This window comes from Pelodiscus sinensis, chromosome 2, assembly GCF_049634645.1.
Source record: "Pelodiscus sinensis isolate JC-2024 chromosome 2, ASM4963464v1, whole genome shotgun sequence".
Lineage (NCBI taxonomy): Eukaryota > Metazoa > Chordata > Testudines > Trionychidae > Pelodiscus > Pelodiscus sinensis.
The window spans coordinates 214,622,106-214,648,949 of NC_134712.1; the positions used below are offsets into that span (position 1 = coordinate 214,622,106).

At 41.5% G+C, this 26,844-nt stretch overlaps 1 protein-coding gene across 3 annotated transcripts in view; it reads right to left on the reverse strand.

Annotated features, from left to right (window-relative positions):
* Positions 1–395: 395 nt before the first annotated feature.
* CDK14 (cyclin dependent kinase 14) overlaps positions 396–26,844 on the reverse strand; it is a 527,195-nt gene continuing 500,746 nt past the window's right edge. For 2 of the 3 annotated variants that reach the window (XM_075922396.1, XM_014569231.2), the window contains one exon: positions 396–4,651. The gene's annotated coding sequence lies outside the window, so the exon portion shown is untranslated. Of the gene's footprint in view, positions 4,652–24,396; positions 25,200–26,844 lie in introns of those variants that run through there. The other variant, XM_075922397.1, reaches the window with a different exon arrangement.

A 26,844-nucleotide genomic window follows, 5' to 3' on the forward strand; every position in this document is an offset into this window, starting at 1 on the left:
TGCCAGCTTCCCAGGGATCCCCTGACCTGCTTACATAATGCTCCACTAAAGGATCTACATTTTAAACAGAATGGATACATTCATATCAAATTTTTGTTAGCAGCTAGACTCAGGATTGCACATTACTAGAAATGTGGGACCCTTCTCCTCTGGAATTGTAGCATAGCATAATATGCATTGTCCTGGTAACAGAAAAGTCTCCACAGCAAGTACATATTCCAGAGACGCATCAAAACCAGCACAAATATTTAGACATTTGGCCATCCTTTCTAGCATAATCCCCAGGGCTCCTGCGCCAATGAGTCAATCTTTAGTCATGTTCTTTGAATATTAACGTGATCCTGAAATTTTGTACCATATAATAGTTCTACACAGCAAACACCAAAGAGAATAGAGAGATTCTGCTACACTTTATTCAGTATCATGTTACAAGAAAACAGTTACAGCTGACAAACCATTACATCTTTCATAATACAGACAAATTACAAATTGTAACAAATGTCACATTCATTTTACTGTACTGAGTACTATGCTGCTGTTCTGAAGTATATATATATTTAATTATATTAACATTGTTCTCATGTACCAAAAACCCCCGTTAAAAAGAATGCCTCTTAGTGCATCATACAAAAAGCCCAACTGAAGTTGGGGAGTAGGGATTTTGTATGTAGCACGGTCAAAATGCATTTTTTGGGTTGGATATTTTTAGTGCATCCTTTTATTTTTGTGTATGTGAAAAAAATGCAAGGCAGTAACATACAGTTACGTCCACCTATATGTTGGAAGAGGAGATTATTGTTATAGGTGGCCAATACAACATGTTTCTATTTATATGGGATGTCAGTATTTTGCTCCCAAGTATGTACAGCCTAAGCATCATTTTATATAAACAAAGGTTACAAAACCAATAATATTCACAGATGAGTATTTTGTATAGAAGCATGACACAGAGCATTGACAACATGTTTAGTCATGTGTGCACTTATCAAGAACACACTGAGGTGTATTTCTCCCGCCAATCAGTGGGGAATTGATTATTATAACTTCTTTATCATTATCAGGAATTCCCTGTGTAAAGCTCTCCCTCACACCAAAGGTAAGACTAGACCCCAATGTCTACACATTGCAGTTAAAGTCTTCATGTGCTGCATGAATAGATTTGCTATCCTAAACAATATTTCCGAAGAAAAAAAAGAACCACAAAAAACAAAAAGCCCCACCTTCCAAAGCTGGGCACTGATGTAAGGGGCCCTACCATGCAGCTGCCTGTTGGGTATAGTTCACGTGGGACAGATGAACTGAACCCAGCAGGACTGAAGATCAAAGCCAGCAGGAAGTGGTAACATGTATTGCTAAGTTCTGCGAACCTGAACTCCAAGAAATCCTCCCTATCCCTCCACCTACTATTAATGGCTTTATGGAGCTAGGCTATACCTTTGCATTTTTATAGGCCCTATTCCACTCCCCTGGGTTATCGCCCCCCTTCCTTCAGGCAAACTCACCACCTTCCCTTGGTATCAGAAAGCATCTTCAAAGGGCCAGCAAGGTGGTAGAAGGGAAAGTATCCCACTGCTGCTGTCAGCCATGATTTTATTGACTAGGGGCAGATAGTGTCCCATAGCTTCCCAAAGGTCTGTGCTGTAGGGATTAATGGCTGTTTCGACCAATATTCAGCAGCTAACCTGGTACATGGGAGTGTGAAGTGCTACCTAATGTAATACAGCGGCTGAAAGGAGGCAGGATTCTTTCCTGGCTCCTGTTCATCTCATCAAGAGCCAATTTGCCTCCTCTAGCTTCCCTGAAAACCCTTCTAGACTTGGAATTCAGCAGTGGGCATGTGCAGTGGCCCCTGCAGAGTGTTTGGAGGGATACTGGCCAGCCAGCCAGCCCTTCCTAAGGAAGCAATGGAGGAAACACCCAGTTTCAGGATGCTGTAGCGGGACTGTTTTGCTTTCCAAAGACAGATCCAGTGTTTTGTAGGGTGACAAATTGATAAGAAGAGTATTCTCTGGAAGGAGAGTGAGCAGTAGGGAGATTTTTGGCACTTGGACTGATGTTTGAGGTTGCACTATAACTCTGAGCCCTTCCTGCTGTTGAGTGGGTTTGAGGATCTTTGTGGATCTTTACAAAGCCTTTACTAACCTTCCTCAGCTGTCTGAATACAAGTTAACCCCTCCATGTAGATACAAACTCTCACATTTCAGAACTTCCTCAAGAGAATAAGAAATCTGCTAATGAGCACAGGCCACCGTGTTCAAACTTGCATGTTTGAAGTTAGGTGTGTAAGACAGTGACCTGATTTTCAGGAATACTGGGTGTCCAAAATTCCATTGGGATTTCAGGGGTACTTAGCTCCTGAGTTATTTTCCATGTAGGCACCTAAATCTAAATCCACATATTCAATTTCAGTCACTCAACATTTGAACATTTTGGTCATAACCATTAACTATTTCAATGGTTATTTTAAAGTGGGGAAGGAGGGATGGGAGAAGAAAGTGACATACACATGTCTTAAGCAAATGCTAGGCTTGATTTACCATGGATAAGTAAGGTGCTACACTTATGTCCCTTTGAAGGAAACCATTTAGGGTATTATTCTCTATAGCGAACCACCAGATGTTTTGTTGAGCACTATAATAGCTCACACTCCCTACTTAAGATGTCAGCATAAAAGATATATGCCTAAGAAACTACCCTTATTTTCCTAATTGAAACCTTTAAGTTTTGAAAAATTCTTCAGTTTTGCATTAATGTAAAACATTTTTTTAAAAATAGCTAATTTTAAACATCAAATTGCATATGATTTAAGTAGCAAAGATAATGTACAAAGATTTTTCTCCTAAAATAAAACAAAATATGTAATTCAAATCTAATGACATAAGGCAATTTTAGATTGTGATAAGTTTGAAAAATCCAGTGGGCCTGCTGCTTATTTCCCCCCATCCTGTCCTTGTAAGTACGGGAGTGAATTTGAAATAAGTTTTAAAATAGGATTGTGATTTATGTAGCTTTCATGTAATTTTTACAAGTTTCTAAACAGCAGAGATGCCACAGGGGACATATGGTTTTAATGACTATGCAACTATTATAGATATTTTCACAGCTTAACTGTGTTTGAAAGTACAGAACAATATTTACTGTAGTTTGTAAGAGGAAACTTCTGTTGGTAGCTTTTGAACAGACCAGGATTTGCCTTGTTGGGTGTTCTTTCCTAGTTCCCAACAGAAACATGGCTAGAGTTTATAAAGAGGCAGAAACCCAACTCTGTTCCCCCTTCCCTCCAAACAAAACACTAAATGCTAAACCAAAGTGTTTTTCTGGCAGCTGATGCATCCAGGAAGCAGAGGAACTTTACACTTCGAATAAAATAGCTTAACAAGCCCTTCTGTTCAAGCACCATTGTAACTCAACAGCAGGATTTCCACCATTCCCAGTCTCTCTGAATTAAAAAATGTTATACCTTATACATTAGGGCGATCATATTCCACAAGCTCTGCTCAAGCTTTGCCTTCCCAATCAAGGAAGGAGAGGTCTCCTTGTTTAAAATTATATAATTGCACCATTTATCAACTGTGCATTTGAGTGATACAGTCAAAAACAACTTAAATATGGTAGATAGTGGCATCCTCTAATCAGATTAAAAGTCTACAGAAATAACTGAAAGTGCTTTGGTGTGGAACAGCAAACATTTTAGATCAGGGTGGTTTTTCATTTTATTTTCTAACAAGGAAAACAAAGGTTGTTTTAGTGGCTCATTCAGCAAATACTATTTCTGCACCCTAGAATATGTCAAAATAAACTCAATTCTGTTTCATACACTTTTGGTTTTTCCTTTTCAGAAAATATTCCAGAAGTTAAAGAGGGTGTGGAAAGAGTAAGTAAAGATGGAGCCAAGACCTATAAAACGTATTTAAAAATCTATATTAGCAAAGGGGATAGAATTCCTCACTGTATCTGTTAGTATAGGATGTCGTGTCATTATTTCTTCATTGCAGGCCTATTTTGAAAAGTGGCATGCTATGCAGCCTACTCAGAATAGCCACATTTTGAGTTTCTAAATAAACATGAAATTATTTTCAGGTTTAAAAAAAATTGATATGAACATTCTGAATAGGTAAAAAAAAAACACTTCAGGAAAAATGGCAAGGTAATGAACTTGTCAATCAATCTGAAGACTTGGACTTGCTCTAGCTAGACATAGCTTCACTACTGGTTGAAAATTATGCTCAACTCTCAAAGAAACCACACATTTTTATGCCACTGTTGGCTTTTATGTACAGACATTACTGAACAGGTGTGAACACCAAATGTGTTGTCTTAATGTATTTAAGACCTTGCTGGTGAAAGCATAAAAATCTTTACAAAGATGCTGTGCTGCAGTGGAAAATCAAACACAAAAGGCTGAAAAGAGTACATCCCATGTATCAGTAAGCAAAAGCTAAATCTTCACATAGTTCTCTGAAATCACAAGGGATCCAAACGCGTGCAAGGTTGTAAGTAAATTGTAGGGGAAAACTGGGTCTGGCCAGCTTCAATTTCCTTTTGAATGAACTCCACCAGAGAGAAAATAGGAGACAGGGCCATGGTTCCTTCAAATCACTGTTTCCCTCATTACGTTTTGTTTCCCTCCTGAAAAGTGGTGAGCGTAATCCTGTAAGGAAACAACAGAAATTATAATAAGTCTTTTGATCTACATCATTTTATGATTTTTGAACCTAGAAAACATTTTTGCCTTAAGCCAGCCCTCATTACTTTATTACTCTGATCTGCCCAAAATACTGCAAACCCAAAACATATTTAGATGAGGTGCCCAAGCAAAACAGCAACCCTAAAACAGTGGTCCCTAAACTTCTTTTGTCACCTTACCTACCAATAGAACTGGCCATGCTCCAGTGAGAGCCACTATCAGGAGCTGGAGCTGGGAGCGAAGCCACTGCTAGCGTTGAGACCTGGGGTTGGGGCCAAAACTGGAGCTGAGCAAGGTTGGGTGGTGCTCCCAACCTTCCTCCCATAAAAGCTGGCCTGGGCCCTGCCATGTGCTCAATTCCCTCCCCACCGAATGTTTCTCTTCATCTCCCTAAGAGGGTGCGCCCTACAGTTTGGGGACCACTGCTCTAAAGCCACAATTTTCTAATTGGGTGCCTAAACGGAGGTACCTGCATCCTTGTTAAGGAATGTACATAAAAGTGGCCTAATCTTCAGAGAGGCCACGAGTACACACTCATCCTATTGCAATGTATATCCAGGTATACATGGCACCAGAAAGCTGTCTCTGCAGCAGATGCTCAAGCCCTAAGCAGGTAAAGAGGAACCTGCTGCTTATTGGTATAGCTTTTGGAGCTTATAAGCTATGTCTGCTCACTTCCTTTGCTGCTCCTTCTGCACTGCACCCAAAAGTTGCATTCATGACCATTTCCTTCTCCTAACCAAGGGCTGGCAGTTGAGGCTGGTCTACCTAATAAATAGAGACCATCAGACTTTGCCCAAAAAAGGAATTTTCTTATATGTAGACATAGTTAAGAGCTCGGTAAACTCTACCTGGTAATGGTAAATACCCAAGAACACAAGAGAGACTCAATTTTATTCTGAAGCTTTTCTAGCAATGTATGTTATAATCATTTCCCTAGTTTTCTCTTTGAATCATGCCAATGATTTCCATTTTATCAAACTCACTCCCAATTACTGTTTCAGAAAAGATAGCTTATGACTATTCTGCTATTTATTTGGGGCCAGCCAATAGATTGACGTTCGTAGAGCATGCATGATCTTAAAGTACTTAATCAGAAATCCCTTTGACTGTAAGAGATGCTCTAATTGAGTAAGAGCTGCAAGGACAGGATACACTAGAAGGAAATAAGTTTTGTCACTAGCGGTTTTAACCTTTAAAAATGTTCACATGCATTTCTGTATAAGCCCTTTGCTGAAGAAGATAGGGGTTTCTGTAATTAAAGACAGGGTTGAAATAAATATTAATTTTCAAACATGTTTTCCTAACTGATGAGATTTGAACTATGGGCACTTGTTACATTTCTAAGTGCAATTGGAGGCTAGAGTCCGATATAGAAGAAAACAGCACCTAAAACAGCAGTTCAGTAAAAATGTTTACCAGATGTACAGCTGTGATGGTATGAGAATCTCATAAAACACAAAACAAAACAAACTGCAGATGCCACTTACTTCAGTTGATAAGGACCTCACTTCATCACCAAGAAAGAAACAAACTTGTTAAAAACTAATTAAAACTGCAGCTTCAAGCACAAGTCTGATTTTTCAAAAAATCAATTTAAGTAGCAGCTTAAACAATTTCCACCTTTTAGAACTTTTCTCTCTCTCCATCCATGCCAGGCTCATTACCACCATTCCTTAGTCTTCCTCTTCCTCCCCATTAAAAGTACAACACACCTGAGCTAGATCAACAAGGATGTATTATGAGTGCTGTGTGGCTGTGTCTTATGGACTACTGAAGTTTGTTCAACCATTTCTTGAGTCCTATGTGGGTTGTTTTCCAACTGCCTTTGTTGCTCATACCTTAGTTGGATGCCTACCAACACTTTACTCCCAGTATCCGCATGAAAATCCCCCTTTTTCCTTGGCCTCTGATTATTGTTGACAACTCAGGAACTCCTTTTAAAGAACATATTGACGTAGACCTCTCTAGTTAAACCTATATAAGATTAGCCAAAAACCCCACCCCACAGTATTTTGAAGGTGCAAATTTCCATGAATGCTCAGTGATGACATTTGGAAATATTCCCCAAATTCCAAGTTTTCCTAAAGTAGAGAGCACCACCATCCTCTAAGAAAGCAGGTAGCTTTACAGATCCCATTCAACATTCAGTGGGGAGAGATGGGCCTCTTGGGTCCTCGAGTTTATATTCTGCACCCTAAACTTTGGTCTGATTGATTCCTAGTGGGTGACAGCTGTGGTCCTGTGCTGCTTAAAAATGTCACTGCAGGCAGAGAGCAGCAGGCCAGGCTACAGAGGTAAGCACATAATGCTGAAGGCCCAAGTGTTGGTACAACAAGGAAAGCAGGCATCATCCAATACCAGTGACAAAATGACTGGGACACAAGACAAGACCCCTTTCCAGATGCAACTTTTCAAATGCTCAAGATCTGGGATAACCAAGTATGGTCCAGTGGCATTTTTCCACAGAAGTACAGGGAAGGAAGTTTCCACTAAGGGTACAAACTGCTCTTTGCCACAGTGAACCAGTATTTTTTCCCCAGTGACACTGAATCTTTCCAATTGCAAAGCACCTAAATTCACAGCGCACCAAAGCTTAGAGAAACCTGATTAGACACAGCCAGCTCTCTAATGAACAGCACAAATCTGTGAGATACCACATTCCTCCTGTGCCATGACAAACACCCACCTGTTCCCAGTGACATTAATGGGAGCTGAGGGTGCTCAGTATCTCAAACAGATGTCCAGCACGTCACAGAATATGGCCTGAACATCCTAACTTCCTCAGGCCTATACAAACAGCAGTTGCGGAGAAGACAAGAACCAGGGATCACCCAATGGCATAAATAAGTGGTAGGTTTAAAACAAACATAAGGAAGTACTTCTTCACACAATGCAGTGTCACCAGGTGGAACTTGTTGCCTGAGGATGTTTTCAGGGCCAAAAAAACAATTGAGTTCAAAAAAGAATTAGATAAGTTCTTGAATAATTGGTCCATCAATGGCTACTAGCCAAGATGGTCAGGGATGCAACCCCATACTCCGGGTGTCCCTAAGCCTGTGACTGCCAGAACTTGGGATTGGGAGACAGGGAACTGATCTCTTGCCAATGCCCTGTTAATTCCCTCTGAAGCATCTGGGATCACCCACCATTGACAAACAGGATAATGGGCTAGATGAACCATTGATCTGACCCAGAATGGCCATTCTTATGCTAGTACAAATGATTTATGATAATAAACAGCAGAAGCTGCCATTTAGATGCCAGGAAACACTGACAGCATCATTTTGGTTACCAGATGGAATAAGGATGGACAGTGGTGATTAACATGTGGAGTAGATGTTCAAAGTTCTCAACAGAGGCTCCTTTGTTTTTTCTGCTGCAGCACTGAACAACAAACCCCCCAACTGTAATAGTCTAGTTCTCCCATCCCTAGTGCTGAGTGCTTTTGAGACACCTTTCCTTCAGCATTCAGGTTGGAATGCAGTTTCCTGTCATTTCAACAGTGTTACTAAAGAGTATTGTGATCCATGCTGCCCCCACCCTCCAAGCACCAAACGTCTACCATCCGAGGTTGGTCCTGAACACGGATTTTGCAGGCGATAGCCAAGCACAGTAAACAAGCTTCTAAGCAATTCTGCCTTTGCATATTAGAAAACATCTATTTTAGGAAAAAACCTCCCTAAAGTTTCCTATGTATTTCTCATCATACAAATTGAAGTTTCGCTTGGTGATTTTGCAGATCATGTTTATGGCCCCTGGTCACAGCTTTACTTATAAAAGCATATGCTGTAAAATGGAATATTTACAACTTATGATTTCCCAAGAGCAAACAAGGGCTCTTTCAGATCTCCTTAAAATGTCTTCTCACATGTAAGACTGCCTTAAAAATGAACTTTTAGTTTTGCACGGCAGGATGAGGCAGTTTCGGTATTCATAATGTCGCTATTAAAATAATAAAAGATTATAAGCAAGTCAATGATGCATCTGAAATATTTAATGATGCATATCAAGCAATTTAATTGTATGTAATTGTAACTGTAGGAAATTCTCTACTGCTTACACTCTGTTTCGTCTTCAATTTATTAATCCAACACAAAAATAAGCGATGGATAACTGTATACCATTGCAGCTGTTGATTAACAGTAACACTATTACTAGACACAAAAGCTTTGTATTTTAACTATTAATTCTAAGTCTCAAGACATAGAAAGGGGAGGGGTGACTAAGAGGCCAACACTTCCTGAAGATTTTCTTTTTTTTTTAATTTATAAAAGGATAGTTCTTCCCCTTAAAATATTTGTCTCTGGTTCCCTTACAAGCTACTTTTGGCAGCCTCAGCATCCTTCTCAAGGTGCTGTTACTATGGGAGTAAATTGTAAAATTGGGTGGAGCTCCTTAACATGCAAAGCCCTCTCAGGGTGCAGTTCTATTTACACTGCTGACTGTTAGCACCACTTTAAACAGTTCATTCTTAAGAAATACAGTTGCAAACACAAATGCAACCAAATAATTGAGGGATACAGCATTTCCTGGAAGGTGAAATATACTGGCAATTTAAGACCATTAAAAATAGCCCCCTCTCCATGTTCATATACATATACCCAGCTATCATGCCGTAAAATTATATATTAACAGATAATGCATTTCTTTCATGCTTATCTTTTATTCATCTCTTAACCAATGAAGGCATTAAAGCAAATATATTATCGATAACATTTGTATGCTGGTATATCTACATACAGCTCTTTGCTATAAATGTTAATTAATTGGATCCCCAAATACCCATAATGCAACTTTATTTTGACCCACATGCCCTATGAACTAGATTTTTTTTTATTCGGTTTTCTTAAAACCAACTGTCAGCATCATGTGATGGAAGAGATGAAAAATGAAAATGAGCATTCCTGCTGTGCAGGTGAGTGACCTGTGGGAGACAGCTCTGCCTGGTAGGATTTTTACACGTACCATCAGACACAGACCAATTGATTAGATCATCGCATCCCGGCCACCAACTAGGCTCAAGAGACTAATTAGAGAGAGTACTGCCTGCGCAGGCACCCCATTGACACCTAATTTGCTCAGCCAAAGCCTTTGGGGAGAATGTATTATCTCTGCAGCTGCACTTCATGCATTTCTGATTTGAGGCATAAGCAAGAAGTACTTCATCACTCTTTTGAGCAAACTGAATGTATAAGCCCTTAAGTGCTGAATGCAAGCAAACAGACAAATTAAACCAGGCCAGCCATTTATACATGCTTTGCCCCTCTCAAATACAGGCACATACACATATATTTCAGCTCTCTGTCCAGATGCGCGCGCGCGCACACACACACACACACACACACACACACACACACACACACACACACACACACACACACACACACACACACACACCATGCATATGCATGAATGTGTTTGCATAAATGTGTATAAAACATATATACAAATACATATCTATAAAATTTATATATTATAAAGTACTTGTTTTTCAAGCACATTGACAGTACAGCAAGTTTTTAGAAATGCTATTGTTGTATTATATGAAAAAATATTTGCAGTATTGCTTTCTATTTCTCCACACGCCAGGGTCAGTACAGAGAGCTGCCTGTTTAATTTCTTTTCATATCTTTGGTGGCATTAGCTCAGAGGTGAAATAAGTGATTATTTCAGTAACCATTACAGCTCATTTGTAGGTTTCTTTTTCATAGGCTAAATCATACAGCTGGTTTGTTGAGGCTTACTGTTTACTGGGGCTAAGTATAAGGCTACTCAAAATTGATTTCTCTTGGGCTTTAGTTTTATCCAGTTATTCCATCCTTCTGAAATGCACCGGAGAGCCAAGTCTTCAGGCCTGGATTAAAAATTTATTTTAAAATAGATTATTTGATTCTAGAAATAAACTATGATTTTTCCAAACTGGCAATGATGGTAGGGACTATTTTACAGCAGATGTTATTGTGCAATTGTCTAGTACATACACCCCATAATTCAGACAAAATATGGCAGTCTCTCACCACCTCTAGGCTAGATGTATTAGAACTGTGCAGAAATGAGGGCTCTTACTTTCCAGACTTAGCCTATACACAAACTTGCACCAGTTTAAAGCTGTGCCTTGAACTTAATTAAACTGGTGCCAACTCCCGAGTGGGACATTCCTAAGTTGGTTTAAGAGTGTCTATGCAGGAATTTGCACCAGCTGAACTAAATTGGTTTTAAAAGCAATTTTAGCTAATTTTTGTTGCAAGTTATGTGAATATTCAAGTGTAATATTTAATACCTTTACCAGATATACTAGGGCAGTAACACAGCCTTTTTCACAAGATGGACCATGCCTTAATACAGACGGTCTCTCCTCCCATTCTGTCACAGGCTACATAACCTTCTAGATCTACTTATATTTATTTTATGCTGTCTTTAGTTGCAGCTTATCACACTGGAAACTAAGAGGAGCTAGCTTTATATGACAGCCAGTGTTATACAGAATATTTATTAAATATAGCCAGAATAATACAGTAAAACTCCAATAGTCCAGCATCCAATAGTCCGGCATCAAAATGGCAAGAGCCTAGTGAGTGAGCTTCAGCAAAAAATGAGTCACAAAGTAACAGCAGCAGCAGCTGAACTGAACAAAAAGGGTAAAAAAGGCTTAAAAAACTAAAACATTACAGTATACTGTACACAGTATGTACAATAAAAACGGCTAAGAACACTTTATATACAGTATATAATGTATACAGTATATATATAAAACCATCTTATAGTACCTCCTGATAGTCCGGCATATCTGATAATCCAGCACCACCTAGGTCCCATAGGTTCTGGATTATCGGAAGTCTACTATACTGGTCAAATAAATTACACATTTCTGATGCATTTTATTTACCCTTCGGAGTCTTATTTATTGTGTTCGCTTGCTAATTCATAATGAGTCTCTCTGATTTCAGTCTCAAATAGAAAATATTGCTGCATATTCTAAAACCACATCCAAAAATCCTAAATCAGGACTATTAATTGGGGGTTGTTCGTCCATCGTGGTCGATGAAGACCTCAACACCACTAAGTGCTTTGAGACTGAATACAGTGTGTCCGAAGATGACTTATCAGGCCAATTCGGGCACCAAATGTCCTGGAACATGTCGGGCAGACATTTGTAGGCATTGCAATCATTGTGCTGGTAGCTTTGGACTTGCGCAGCATGCACTTGTATTGTGCTTCAGAGATGCACCTTGTTTCAAGAGCTTGGCATCCCTTGTGGATGAGATTGCACCAGGCAGGGCGGTTGTGTGCCAGCGATTCCCAGGTGGTTGTATCAATTCTGAACGACTTCAGGGAGGCCTTGAGTGTGTCTTTGTAACGTTTCCTCTGTCCACCATGCGAGCGTTTACCAGTAGAGAGTTCCCCAAAAAGGAGCTGCTTAGGTATACGTTCGTCCGGCATACGAATGACATGACCTGCCCATCTAGTCTGTGCACTTATCAGCAGAGTGTGGACTGACGGTAAACTTGCTCTAGAGAGAACCTCAGTGTCTGGTATTTTGTCTTGCCATCTGATGCATAATATTCTGCGAAGACAAGGCATGTGGAAGTGATTAAGCTGTCTTGCGTGCCTCTGATACACAGTCCACGTTTCACAGGCATACAGGAGGATGGTGAGTACCACGGCTCTGTAGACCTTCAGTTGTGTTGCTTGGCTGATTCCTCAACGTTCCCATACTGTGGGGCGCAGTCTACCAAAAGCAGAACTTGTCTTCGCTATTCTGCATGTGACTTCTATGTCAATGTTAGCTGCATGGGAAAGAGTGCTGCAGAGGTAAGTGAACTGGTCCACTGCCTGTAGTATCCGCCCTGTGACTGATTGTGGGTTCTGTATACAGTGCATAAGGGACAGGCTGATACATGACTTCGGTCTTTCTGCTGTTGATGGTGAGTCCAAAGTTGTCACAAGCTGTGCAGAACTTGTCCACACTAACTTGCATCTCTGCTTCAGAGCCAGCATACAAGGCGCAATCATCGACAAACAAGAAGTCTCTCAGAACAGTCTCTTTCACTTTGGTGATAGCCGGAAGTCTCCTCAGGTTGAAAAGATTCCCGTCCACTCTGTACTTAAGGCTGATTCCAGCAACGCTGTCCTGGAAGGCATCATTCAGCATAGCAGTAAACATGATTCTGAACAGTGTAGGTGCGAGTACACAGCCCTGTTTGACGCCATTGGTGACTGGGAATGCCTTAGAAGATTCTCCACCGTCTAGCACTCTGGCCATCATGCCATCATGAAACTGGCGTACCATCTGAATGAATTTGGGGGGGGGCAGCCAAACTTTGACATGATCCTCCACAGACCTTGTCGGCTGACAGTGTCGAAGGCTTTCGTGATGTCAACAAAGGTTGTGTAAAGTTCACGATTCTGCTCCTGATACTTCTCCTGAAGTTGGCGCGCGGCAAAGATCATGTCAATAGTCCCGCGGCCCTTATGAAAGCCACATTGTGACTCTGGCAGGAGGCCACACTCCAGATAAGTGACCAGACGATTTAACATCACTCTTGCAAGGATTTTACCTGCGATGGAAAACAGCAAAATTCCCCGATGATTGTCACATACCTGTCGATTGCCCTTCCTCTTACAGAGGTGTACAATGGATGCATCCTTGAGTTCCTGAGGAATGGATCCTTGCTCCCAAAAAGACTGGAACAACTCGGTGAGCTTCTCTGTGAGTACGTGACCACCGGCTTTATAGACCTCTGCAGGTATAGCGTCTGCCCCTGGAGCTTTGCCGCTGGATAGCTGGCCAGCAACTTGTGAAACTTCGGCTACTACCGGTGGATCATCCATGGCGCCGTTGATGTCAACCTGGGGAATCCTCTCAATCGCCTCATCGTTGATAAATGACGGTCGATTGAGGATGTCTTCAAAATGTTCAGCCCATCTCTGCAGGATCTGAGCCTTCTCTGTAATCAGAGTTGTACCATCTGTACTAATAAGGGGGGGGCTCCCAAGAGAGTGTTGAGGGCTGCATAGAACCATTTCAGGTCATTCCTGTCAGTATGCCCCTGAATTTCAGCTGCCTGATCACTGCATTTTACGCAGTTTGTTCTGGACTGTCCTGCGAGCAGTTGCAAAGGCGTTCTTCTTGGCAGCTGATGATGGATCGTTCTGATGTGCACGATGAAGGCAGTGCTTTTCAGCAAGTAGAGACAATATCTCCCCATCATTCTCATCGAACGAATCGGGCTGCTTGCGCAAAAAGGGTGCCAAAATATTCAGTGCAGATGAGTGGATAGCATTCTGGAAAAGTTCTTAGTCGTCTGCAGCGCTGCCTGCTAGGTGCAGGTCGGAAAGCCTGCTTTCTAGATCCTTAGTCAATGCTGAGGCTATGCTTGGGTTCTTTAGCCTGGCCACATTAACTCTTTTTATGGGCTTCTACCTTGTGGCCGCCTCTTCATTCTAATTCGGAGATGCATTTGGAGACAATGAGCCTGTGATCTGTCCAACAATCAGCACCACACATGGCCTTGGTCACTCTGACATCTTGCCTGTCTTTTCTCCTGACAATGACATAGTTGATAAGATGCCAATGCTTAGAGCGGGGGTGCATCCAAGAGGTCTTGTTCCGGGTAGGCAGGCGGAACGCTGTGTTGGTGATAAGAAGGTCGTGTGCTGCACAAGTCTTCAGTAGGAGTAGGCTGTTGCTGTTACATTTGCCCACTCCATGTCTGCCAACGACTCCATGCCAGGCTATTGACTTCTTGCATTGAAGTCACCGAGCAGGATCAGCTTGTTGGTGCTACTCACAGCTGATAGTAAGGAATCCAGTTCTTCACAGAACCTGTCTTTCATATCGTTCGGGTTAGTCATTGATATAAATGTAGGCAGTGCCTATTTTTCATAATTCCTGATCCTGCAAATAATTTTGCCTGGGATTCTTCGTGCTCCTACATGGAGCCTTATGACTTCAAGCACCTGAATGGAGATCATTTCAGGGTCAAGATTTTTTTTTAACCTGTACCAACAACTAAAAAAGCTGAGTTGCCAGAAATGAACAAATAAACTCAACTAGAAAAAACCTCCAAGAGTATGAAGATGGAGATAAATATCGGTATACAAATATCAATGCATTTAAGAAAACAGGCAATAGCCACCAATAGGGTTGCTGACTTTCTATCTGCAAAAACCAGAACACCCTGGTCTTTCCCTTTCTTGAGGCCCCACCTCTGGTCACTCCATTCCCCTCCTACTGTGGCTTGCTCTCCTCAAGCCACACTCGCTTTCACCAGTCTGGGGATGGTAGCTGTAGACCAAAAGGGGGAGTGGGCTCTGGCTATTGATGCGGGATGGGGCTGAAGAGGTTCAGCATGCAACAGAGGGCTCAGGTCTGGGGTATTGGGTTGAGGCACAGGAAATGGTGAGGAGTGTGGGCTCTGGACATGTGACATTTACTTCAGGCAGCTTCTGGAAGCACCCGATATGCCCAGCTCCTAGGTGGAGAGGACAGGGGACTCTCCAAGATGCTGCCCACACTCACAGGTGCTGTACATACATTTCTGATTGGCAGGGATCTGCAGCCAATGGGAGCCAGGGAGCTGGTGTCAGGGCAGAGGCAGCGCACAGAGCCCCCAGGCTGCTCCTGCACCTAGGAGCTGGACATGCTAGCCAGTTACAGGAGCTGTGTAGAACCAGGGCAGGCAGTGAGCCTGCTTTAGCCCTACTGCACCACCGTCTGGACTTTTAGTGGCTCAGTCTGTAGTACTGACTTGAGTCTGCAGTGCCCTCTTTGACTGGGCATTCCAGGTGAAAAGCAGACACTTGGCAACCATAGCCACCAAGGATGAGGGGCCTACGAGAATGCTGCAGTGGATAGGCCATTAAATTGCGAGTCAAAAGACCTGAATTCTATTCTTGACTCAGGCCCTGAATAGATGCATGATCTTGGGCAAGATAACTTCTGTGTATGTCAGTTTTGTTTGTTTAGGTTATGAACTCACTGGGTAGGAATCTGCCTCTTACTGTGCGGAATACAGTACCTAAAACAATGGAGTCTTGATGATATCCTGTGAATTCCAGGTGCTCACATTTTATAACAATAATAATGAGACAAATCCTCGCTCTGAATAGCAAACTTTGGAAGAAGTGTTTGACATTCTAACCCACATCAGACTACAAATTTTGAAACTGCATTATAATGGTCCAGATTAAAGTCCTTGACGTCCTTTAACTTTTAGGTTGTCAGAAATCTGAATCCAGAAGCTGTAGCTTGATTCTGTATAGTACTTATTACAATGGAGGCTTGATATCTACCTGGGACATCTAGGTGCTACAGTAACATAACTATTCTCTTAGAACAACAAATTCAGGGGATTTTTGCACTCGATAGAATACCTTGTACACAGATCTTTCAAAAATATTTTAACCAACTCTTGTACATTTGTTACTGGACAAAACAAAAAAACAGTAAATTACTTGCTTTTTACTGTAGCATTTTATTCACTATTTTTGTTTCTACTAATATTTGGCAACATAGTTTGTAGTTGACCTTTTAACCTTTGGGTGGCTGTGGTAACTTCCAAACTAGTTTTTCTGTGAGCTTTTGAGAAAAAATTCTCTACTATCCCAAACTGGCCACAGCTGTATTTTTTTCTTTGAGAAGAGAACAAAGTCCACAAAGCCTTTTTCAATTACCATTTGAATAAGGCTTCACATGAAAAATGGCCAGGAAGGAATCTACTATACCTCTTCCAGTCTTTGAGAATAAAATAGAGTCCTCTACAAGCAAGCTCGGGAAAAGTTAATACCTTAGACAGAAGAACTACAAAAATAGTAGTCTTAGTGAGTTCAAAATAGTTTGCAAGCGAAACCATATGAACTGTATTTTAAAAAAGAAAGAAGCTTAATAGCTCAGACACCAAGATTTTGAAACATGTCAAAACTACAGAAATGAGCTTTTCAAACCAGACAATAAAGGGCCACATTCTTACAAATTCTTATACCCTCCAGTTTGTTTTTCCTATTTCAGCTCTGACTGTCAACCCCCCTCTCTCCCCAGGCATGACACTTACAATGATTTGTTGGCTTGTCGCCTCTGAGTTTGGGCCCAATAAAACCAGTGGTAAAAAACTCACTCTCAGGCATGTATCCCGACAGTTGCGTAGTAAAACTATGGAACAGAACCCATAGCTTCCAAAGAGCTTGCCAAGCTTGGAGGCAGTCTCCTCAGGACTGCAGTAATTAGATGGCTAAGCCTTATATTTGCAAAGAAAACCTGCCAAAGGGAACCATCTACATATAAACTAATGCAAGATTGTCTTCCAGAATCTGTGATCAGAAACCACAACCCATTTCTCTAAGATGTGTTTGTACATAGTGCCTAACTCAATGGGGCTGTGATTTCAGTGGGGCACCTATGTATTGCTGTAAAACAAATACATAATCATAAAAGATGGAACCTGCCCACATGTATACCAATGTGATATTAATACTGATGCTTAACTAGAACAACTTAAAAACCAAGGTGGAATTTTTTATGAAAGTCTTTCCTGTAGAGCATGCTATTCAGAAATGGGTTGTATATAATAGAATACAAAGACGAAAGATCTAGTTTAGTGGCGGACAACCTGTGGCTCCGCAGCGCATCAGAGTTTTATGTGTGGCCCACAAGACACTTTGTTTACTGTTGGCCAAACAAAGGTTTGCCAGTTTCCACTGGTTTCCATCCACATAGGTGGAAGGGAGCCAGGACAGCCTTGCCTTGACCAAAAAAAGTCTGCCCTGTCCAAAGTATGGATCTCTAACAAAGCAGAACCCAGACGTATCTCAATTCTGGTGCACGTAGCACGCAGGCAAGGCTGGGGGGAAGCTTTGAGAGGCAGGAATGTTTTGCACAATCATGCATATTCAGTATAGTACAGTGACACCATGCCAAAATGATCAGGAGCAACCTGGTATTGGTACATTCTATCTTTGATAGGCAAAAAAATCCAGATATTGTCAACCAAGCACATAGTTTTGCAACATCCTGAGAAAGTGGATGTACCCTAAATTTGGGCATAATTGATATCTTACACTATATGTAATCTATTGGTAGATATTAATAGAACGACCAAGTATAAATATAGGTGTAGAAAACAATCAGTGAAAGGGAGTGGATAAGGTGTCCCCACTATGTTACTCGCTGCAATTAGAAGTTGAATGTGTTCCTACAGGCAAATGCATTGTGAACGCCTCTGCACGTGGGAAAAAAAAAGAGGCCACGACCTTCTGTCCGACAATTGTGAGTTTGCTAACAGTGGAACTGTGTGTGATTAATAGAAATTAGTACATGTATGTTCATATCCTTAAAACTGAATATATTGTGTATTGTCCTTGGTGAGGTGCATACTGATTGCACACAGCAGTGACTGTGAGAGTCATGTGCTCCCTCTGCATCAAACCAAAGTGCTGCTATAGTTCAATGAGCACCACAAATTCTAGGTACACAAGAGCAGTTAGCAAAACCACCCTATCCCTGGAGACCATCTCACTTACAACCACCTTGTGGCCCACTGAGTTGAAGGAGGACCACTCATGTGGCCCACTCAGTAGACTAGGTTGCCCACTGCTGATCTAGTAGTTCAGCGGCACACTGCCTACAATGCTTTGGCTGCTACTTGGTTGAACTTTGGAGGTATGGAATATCAGAGAAGAGATGGGAAAATTCTTAGGTGCACTAGATAGCCCAAACAAAACAACAAGGAACAACTGCTTGGGGGAACTTTAACAGACTCATTCTTCAAGTAAAATAATTCTTCATAGTTCACCACTCACTGCAGGCCTCCACTTTCTACAAATTTGACTTCCCAAATCACCAGCAACTAATTATTTTCAGATATACAGAAATAGAGTGCAGTTTGTTTTTCCTTAAGGGCAAAAATTGGTTGCATAATGGAAAAGGGCTATTAGAGTAGAACTGAACTGAAAAGCATTGGCACGTTCTTTGACGAAAGAACATTGCCTAATAAAAGCCTCAGAGGGGTAGCCGTGCTAGTCTGTAACTGAAAACACTTAAACAGTGAATGGTCTTGCAGTACCTTAGGGTATGTCTACACTAAGCCACCCTAGTTCGAACTAGGGTGGTTAATGTAGTCATTCGAACTTGCAAATGAAGTCCGGGATTTAAATACCCCGGGCTTTATTTGCATGTTTCCGGGCACCGCCATTTTTAAATGCCCGGTAGTTCAAACTACCTGCCCGCGGCTACACACGGCACGGGCTAGGTAGTTCGAATTAAGCTCCTAATTCAAACTATTGTTACTCTTCCTTGCATATTTAAATCCCGGGCTTCATTTGCAAGTTTGAATGACTACAGTAGCCACCCTAGTTCGAACTAGGGTGGCTAGTGTAGACACACCCCCAGAGACTAACAAAACATGTAGATGGTATCATGAGCTTTCGTGGGCACAACCCACTTCTTCAGATGAATAGAGCAAGGGGTCCAGATATACAAATAAATAGCAGAAAAAGAGGGGATGTGTAGCGAAAGAGAAGAAAAAAAATCTTGTCAATTAGCTTGTCTGTGCTAAATGAGGCTAATAGAGTGGGCTGTAAGTTTTTATTGTCATTAGGGTGTTGAATGTAGTGGCCTATCCAGTTCAGGTCTTTGTTCAACCCTGGAATAAAGGTGTCAAATTTGCAAATGAAGGCAAGTTCTGCAGTTTCTCTCTCTTCAGCTGTTTTTTTAAAATTGTTTTGTAATAGTATAGTCACTCTTAGATCCTTTAGTGAGAGCCCGGGCAAGTTAAAATGTTCCCCAACAGGTTTCTGTGTGTTACCATTTCAAACATCTGATTTGAGTCCATTAATCCTTCGTTGTAGAGACTGTCCAATATAAACAGCAGAGGGGCATTGCTGGCACTTGATGACATATATCACATTAGTGGATGTTCCCTTTTACAAATCCTCTGATGTGGTAGTTTATGTGGTTAGGGCCTGGGATGATGTCGCTTGTGTAGATGTGTGGACAGAGTTGGCACCACATTGCAGGGATGGGTTCCTGGGTGAGCATGTTTGAGGTGTTCTGCATAGTTGCTGGAAATAATTTGTTTCACATTAGGGAGTTGTCTGTAGGCAAGGATTTGTCCCACAAGGCCTGTAAGAGTGAGGGATTATTTTCCAGGACAGGTTGCAGATTGTTAATGATGTGCTGGAGGGGGGCTGTAGGTAATGACTAGTGATGTTCTGTTATTTTCCTTGTTGGGCTTAACTTGCAGCTGATGCCTGGGTACTTGTCTGGCTCTGTCAATCTGTTTCTTTCACTTCCCCAGGTGGATATTTAAGTTCTAAGAATGTCTGATAGAGATCCTACGTATTTCAGGAGAGCAGACAACAAGAGGAGACTGACGGCGGTAGAGCAGTGGTCACCAACCAGTAGATCGGGATCTACCAGTAGATCTTGGAGCCTCTGAGAGGTGATCCTGACTGGTTTAGCGAACAGTCTATCAAGTGCCAGCATTTCAGCTGCCCCTCCCTACACTGCTGCACACCTCCTGCCTTTTGCCTTGGAGCTGCTCCTTCCCCCCCACCCAGGAGCCTCCTACTTGTGGTACAGATTAGGGAAGGGAGAGGAGGGGGTGCTGATGTCAGGGTGCCCCCTCTTCCACTCTGTGTTCTATCTCCACAGAGGGCGGGGAACGAGGGGGGAGGGGAAGGGAGAGAGCACAACAGGGCTTGGGATGGAGGAGGTTGATGGCTGCTTTTGAGAGTGGTACAGAGCCAGAGCCAGGGCCACACAGGAGCCACCTGAGGTAAGCAATGTCCAGCTGGACCCAGCTCTGAACCCCTCCCCCAGTCATGAATCCCCTCCTGCACTCCAAGCCCCCTGGACCCAAACTCCCTAACAGAGCCTGAACCCCCTCCCTAATCCTAACCCCCTGCCTCAGGCTCAGTTCAGAGCCCTTCACATTCCAAATACCTTAGCCCAAGACCGCAGCCTGTGCCCCAACCCTCTGTCCCTGCCGGTGAAAGAGAGGGAGAATAGGGAAGGGAGGACAGAATGAGCAAGGGCAGGGCCTGAGAGAAGGGGCACAAAAGAGGCAGGGCAAGGGTATTTGGGCCTGAGGCAGATCTTACATTGCACTTAAATTCAAAAAGTGATATTGTGCTTAAAAAGGTTGGAGACCCCTGTAGTAGATGGACATTTTGTTTTGTTTACTGACTGATTCAGTGGGATAACTTCTCTCTTTTTCCTGACTTACCAACAATTACTCAAGAAGTAGGAGTATAACAGTTGTGTATTTAAGGGACTGAGAAACTTCAATATTAAATTAATCAACAATAATTCAAAGACTTTCAAAGGTCCTGAAAAAAATATTTAAATTATCTTCAATCTGATTTCTAACAGCACAGGAATAGTGTAAGGCCAAAGTTCAAAGTGACCAGATTGAGTAATCGTGTTTCAATCCAAATTTCATGAATGAAACTTACTGAATGTCTATAAATGTCTGTCAGCTGACTGATATCCAGCGTTATATAACACTGGAATTGTGTAAGTGTCTTTGGAAGTAATTACATTTGTGAACATACTGTCTGCTTCTGAACTGAAACTCCACAACCAGCTAAGAGACTCAAAGCTACATGCAGTAATATATGTAGTCACTGTTCAGATAAAAGACATCAGTACAGAGAAAAAGTTTTGGTTTTTCCCTTTGCTACTTTTTCTTTGCTGCCCTCAAGCATATTTTGTCTGTGTCTTCTGTGAAGTTAAATGTATATATATACAGCACTTTCCTAAAACATGACTGCACATTTATTTCTGATTAAAATCCTCTGCAAATTTATATGCAAATTAGCATGACTTTTGGTTCCAGGGAAGTTGCCAGTACAGCATGCAGTGCGTGCAAGGGTTCGCAGTCTGCTGAGTAAAATGAAACATATCTTGGCTGCATGCTAGATGAGCAGTTAGCATACACTTCTTTCCAAAAGAAGTTTAGGGGCCATATTATATGAAGCTATGGTATTTTATAGGTATTTAATATACGGCATTTTATATACATACAATCGTCAATATAGTCAAATTTGCTATATAGTTAATCAATGTTCTTAGAACAAACTTAAGCCTTTTTGTGCCAAACAATCAAGGGGAGCTTGTGTCTAAATCCAGATGCAATTGGTGGAGAGAAACTGTAGGCAGTGATACTAGGACTGTGACCTGAAAACCACAAATGGCTCGTTAATGTGTCTCCTGCAGCTCTTTGCAGCTCACTTAAACTCATAGTGCTTCAATTTTTCTAATGTATAGTATTCGAATGTCATTTTGTCAATATTGACAAAAATATTTTCAATACTTTATGGCACTGTCTAAGTCCTGAATAGGCCTTTTTTATTTTGTTTATCTACCATTACCAGGATCTTCAAAATAATTTATCAGCATCTGTAATTAGTTTTGGTTTTTAGTGAGCTTTGTAAATATTGTGTCATGGAGAATGCGTGTTTGGATGGAGGAAGGAGAAATTAGCGAGGAAAAGTAGAAGCCAAACAAAAATCTATTTTTCATCCATGATAAATGTTTTCTCTAGAGTTTCTCTCCAAAAGAGAGAATATTTTGAAACCAGTAAGGAATTCTTATTAATCTGGAATGCTTTGTTTTAGCTTAATAGAAGGGACATTATTACAGTTGCATCCTGGATAGCAAAAAACACTTCCAGTTGTAAGCTACTATTTTGTAAGATCCATCTGGTTATACAACTTTGTTTGCTGGTCTGGCTTTTCAGAGACTGAACATCATGCCAAAGTTGTCACACAAATTAAAATAAATTCCTTAGAGCAGCACTGCAAATGAATAAGTATAAATCAAATTAACGAAATGGAAACCTCACAAGGTACACGAGATTAAACAGCAGTTTTAAATAACAGATAAACTTTCCATTTTAGAATGTGTTTTCCAGTACCATTACACTACATATACTATCCAGTCCTATAGAGAATACCAGAGAAGAGGGACACAGGGATCAGGAAGATTTGAAGCTGACTTTCTAAAGCTGCAGTTATATTCTCTCTCAACCCAGCAGAGGCTAAGAATCTATGACAAAAGGAAGCCCCAGTTCTTCATAGCAGTTTGTCTCCTCTATGCTACTTTCCCCTCCTCACTGTGCTTTCCTTAGCTGAGTCCCCAAATGTCTGTGCAGTTGTAACACCTGAGGAAAGTAATGCTGCCTGAAGTAGTATTAATGCCCATTTGGGTTTCTGACCAATTCTGTGGGATGCCACAAAGAGCAACTGGTTGCCTGTTCTATCCCTTCTGGCACTGGTCTGTTGTCCAATGTCATGAGGACCCGACACTATTCACCTGTAGCAGTGTCTGTAGTGTTATGGGGACAATACTGCAGAACTGCATCTTTAATTGGGGACCCCCCCAACTTGTACACGTGGAGAGGAAAGAACGAACCTGAAAGTTTGATTTTCTATGAGAAGTAAATGTTCTGTCCAAGGCAGGGGTTGTCAAACCCTGGGTCACAGCTTGTAGGGGCAAACCCCTACCAGCACCTCCAAGGTATGGGCAATTGCAGCTCCTAATGGCTGTGGATCGCTGTTCTTTACGAATGGGAGCCATGGGAAGCAGTGCGGACCAGGACACTCCTATCCACGGATCCCAATGTCCGGGAATGCCAATCCGCACTAATGGGAGCTGAAATCGTCTATACCCATGGAGGTGCAGGTAAATAAAGTGTCTCGCAGACAGGTAGCAGCTTGCTCTTATAAGCCACAACACAGAGTTTGAAAACCCTTGGTCTAAGGTAGGAACTCTTTTTCATGCCTGGGGCCAGATATTTTGGGGCCCAGTTTGATAAACTTTATAGAAGCCTTATTTTCAGAAAATGTGCTGCAGCCGCACTGAAAACTATGCTTTTTTTTTCTCTAAAGGTGATTCAAGCAAAGCACTCAAACTCACTAATCACTTCTGACAATCTTGGTCCATATTTTTGTCCAGTTCTGTAATACACTCTATGGCTACGTCTAGACTGGCATGATTTTCCACAAATGCTTTTAATGGAAAGGTTTTTCCGTTAAAAGCATTTGCGGAAAAGAGCGTCTAGATTGGCACAGACGCTTTTCCGCAAAAGCACTTTTTAAGGAAAAGCGTCTGTGCCAATCTAGATGCGGTTTTGTGCAAGAATGCCCTGATCGCCATTTTCGCCATAGGGGCTTTTTTGCGCAAAACGGTTTTTAGCTGTCTACACTGGCCCTTTTGCGCAAAAGCATTTCCGGAAAAGGGCTTTTGCCTGAACGGGAGCAGCATAGCATTTCCGCAAGAACATTGACAATCTTACATGAGATCGTCAGTGTTCTTGCGGAAATTCAAGTGGCCAGTGTAGACAGCTGGCAAGTTTTTCCGCAAAAGCAGCTGCTTTTGTGGAAAAACTTGCCAGTCTAGTCGCAGCCTATATGTTCCTCATGTAAGACAAAAATAATAGATGTCAGATCAGGCATTATCTAGGCCTATGGTTGGTACATAAGAGTGGAAACAATGGTCAAAGGCAACCTTTTCTTTCAGTGGCATTGTGTCCGTTTTCTTTAAACTGCCAAGAAAAACATATATTTCTTTTGAAGCCCTATTATATATTAAATGTAAGGTTTTGCAAGGCTTATTTAAATAGTTTAAATGACACAAGGTTAAGAACAGAAAAGTCTTTCACGAAAGCTGGTTAGTTCTTTTTCAAAGATTTAATATTATTTGAAGCTTACTTTCACTGTGTTCCTTTATTTTGGCTGTTTCCCAAGTGAGTATAAGTTAATTAAATAGGATTTCGACCATTTAACCTTCCATATAAACTGTATCTTTACCTAAGTCTTATTTAAATAAATCAAATAAAAAGCAATCATGTGGCAGAATATGTATTTTTACAGCTGTGAAAGAAACAAACATGTCTAATAAGGCTATTTGTAAGTACTTAGCAGTCAAAGCCATAGCAAGGACTCATGGATGATTTTAATTAAAAATATCTGGGTGGGCGTATACATTCACTTATGATGGATTTTCTCTAACTGAAACTGCTCTAGCATTATTACAGAACAGTGCTGTAGTCTTATAATTACCCATTTGTTTATGGCAACTGCTATTCAATCTACTTGATTAACTTGCACTTGTTTTATGTCTTATAAAGTGTATCTGGTCTCTAAAAGACATTGAAAGGAATGAAAATAAAAGGGGGAGGGGCAAGGGAGAAAGGAGAGAATAAAAATAAAAATAAAATTGGGATTATTTGTTGTGATTTCTATAGACATTAGTCTTTCCTGAGTCAGATTTTCAAAGGCAGGGAAAACAAGTGCAAAAATATAGACGTGTGTTTACAAACACAGGTAAATGTGCATGTATGTCCTTTTGCACTCAATCACCGATTGTGCTTCTCTGAGCATAGGCCTGCAACTGGAAATGCAGACTTCTGTGGGTATATCTATTGTCCCCTTAAAATATGTGGCCTCTTCTTTAACTTCACCAGAAAATCAAGTAAATTCTGGATTTGAAGGATTACAGTAACAGTTTCTGCAGAGAGAAAAAAAAGAGACTAACTAGCTTGCTGTCTCACCAATTAATCACAGAAAGACAAGTAAAGCCACCTCTTTGTAATTTACCAGAGTTTTTTCCCTAGGCCTAGAATCTGCAGTGGCAAAGAATTTGCCAATGGAGCTGGGGAACTGATCCAGTCTATTCCACTGCAGGAACTTTACATATAAAGTATAGACGATATAATGCTCTGCATATTTTAGAACCAAATACTGCCAACACCATCGATTGCTGAACAAATAGTGATGCTAACAGATGCACGACAGTAATTCTCAGCCCACAAGGTGATAGAACATATGTTCTACAGTGCTAATTTGTTGATAGATGGCACCATGACACTTTTCAGAACCAGACACTGATGAGCAACAATCCCACAGTAAATTATAGGTTAGTGAAAAAAAGTAAGAGAAATGTATCATCTGTAATATAATTCCCTTTCCAGTTTGCAGACTGATTTACTTAAAAGTAGTGATGTAGCTTTGCTTTGATAGTCACTTGAGGAACTACCCACTAGGACCCTGCGCTGGATTATTTTTTAATCTCACTCCCACCCCATTCTGCAATACACACTCTCATTCCCTCCTTTATTATTTCTTGCATTTTTATCCTGCTCCCACCTGCAAAAACCTTAGATCCCACAAATCCTGCAAGATTCCCCCATGCTAATAATTCCACCCAAGAAAAACCCCAAATGGTCAGTAAATACATGTATTAACAGAGACACAGGCACATTTTTATTAAAAGAATACTAGGGGGCTGCTTGCTATGCTCACCAACAGCCCTCTCTCTGGGTATAGGTGTCTGGCTGGGGGGAGGGTAGAGAAACAGGCTGGGGATAGGTGTCTGGGGTGCGGGATTTTGGTGGAAGGAGTGGGGAACTGGGGGTGGGCTCGGATGGTGGAGGAGACAGACGGGCGGGCCGAGAGGGGTGGGGGGCAGGCTCAGATGGTGGAGGGGACCTGACCCCAGCAGCTCCTTTTTGGCAGCGCAGCCCCCTGGGGCATGAAGCTGAAGTAGCCCATGCCCGGAGGGAATGGCATCCAGGATGGCTATAGTAAGCAGCTGAGACTGACACACACACACACACACACACACACACACACACACACACACACACTTTGCATAATATAAAAACTACTTTAATTCCCGTTATAGTACACATTAAATCTCTTTCCATCCCTCACTTAAGGATTAAAATATTTGAAAAAGAGAGTAAAACTTGTTCTACATTTCTGAAATTCTATTTATGACAAAATGATGAGAGATTGGGGGGGGGGGGGTTGGTATCTTCCAGCAAACTACCAGAGACTCATTTTTTTCCCACCCAATCTCACCTGCAACAAAGCACTTATTACCTGCTTCCTGCTATTATGGCAGCAGGAGTTGCAGGATCTCAAACCCGCTACAGGGTTCTACTTTTATTCACTTCTTCATACATTACAAGTGCTGTATTTCCTGGTGCCAAGCATCATTGCTCCAGGAATGCGGTATTATCTGCCTGTCCTTGCTACGGTATCTCGCACCTGGTTTGTGGTTTTGTATACAGTGTGATAACAGGAATTAATGTGAACATAAGCTACTTTTTCTCATTTACCAGGAGAGGTAAAGGGGGTGTTTGTTCTGA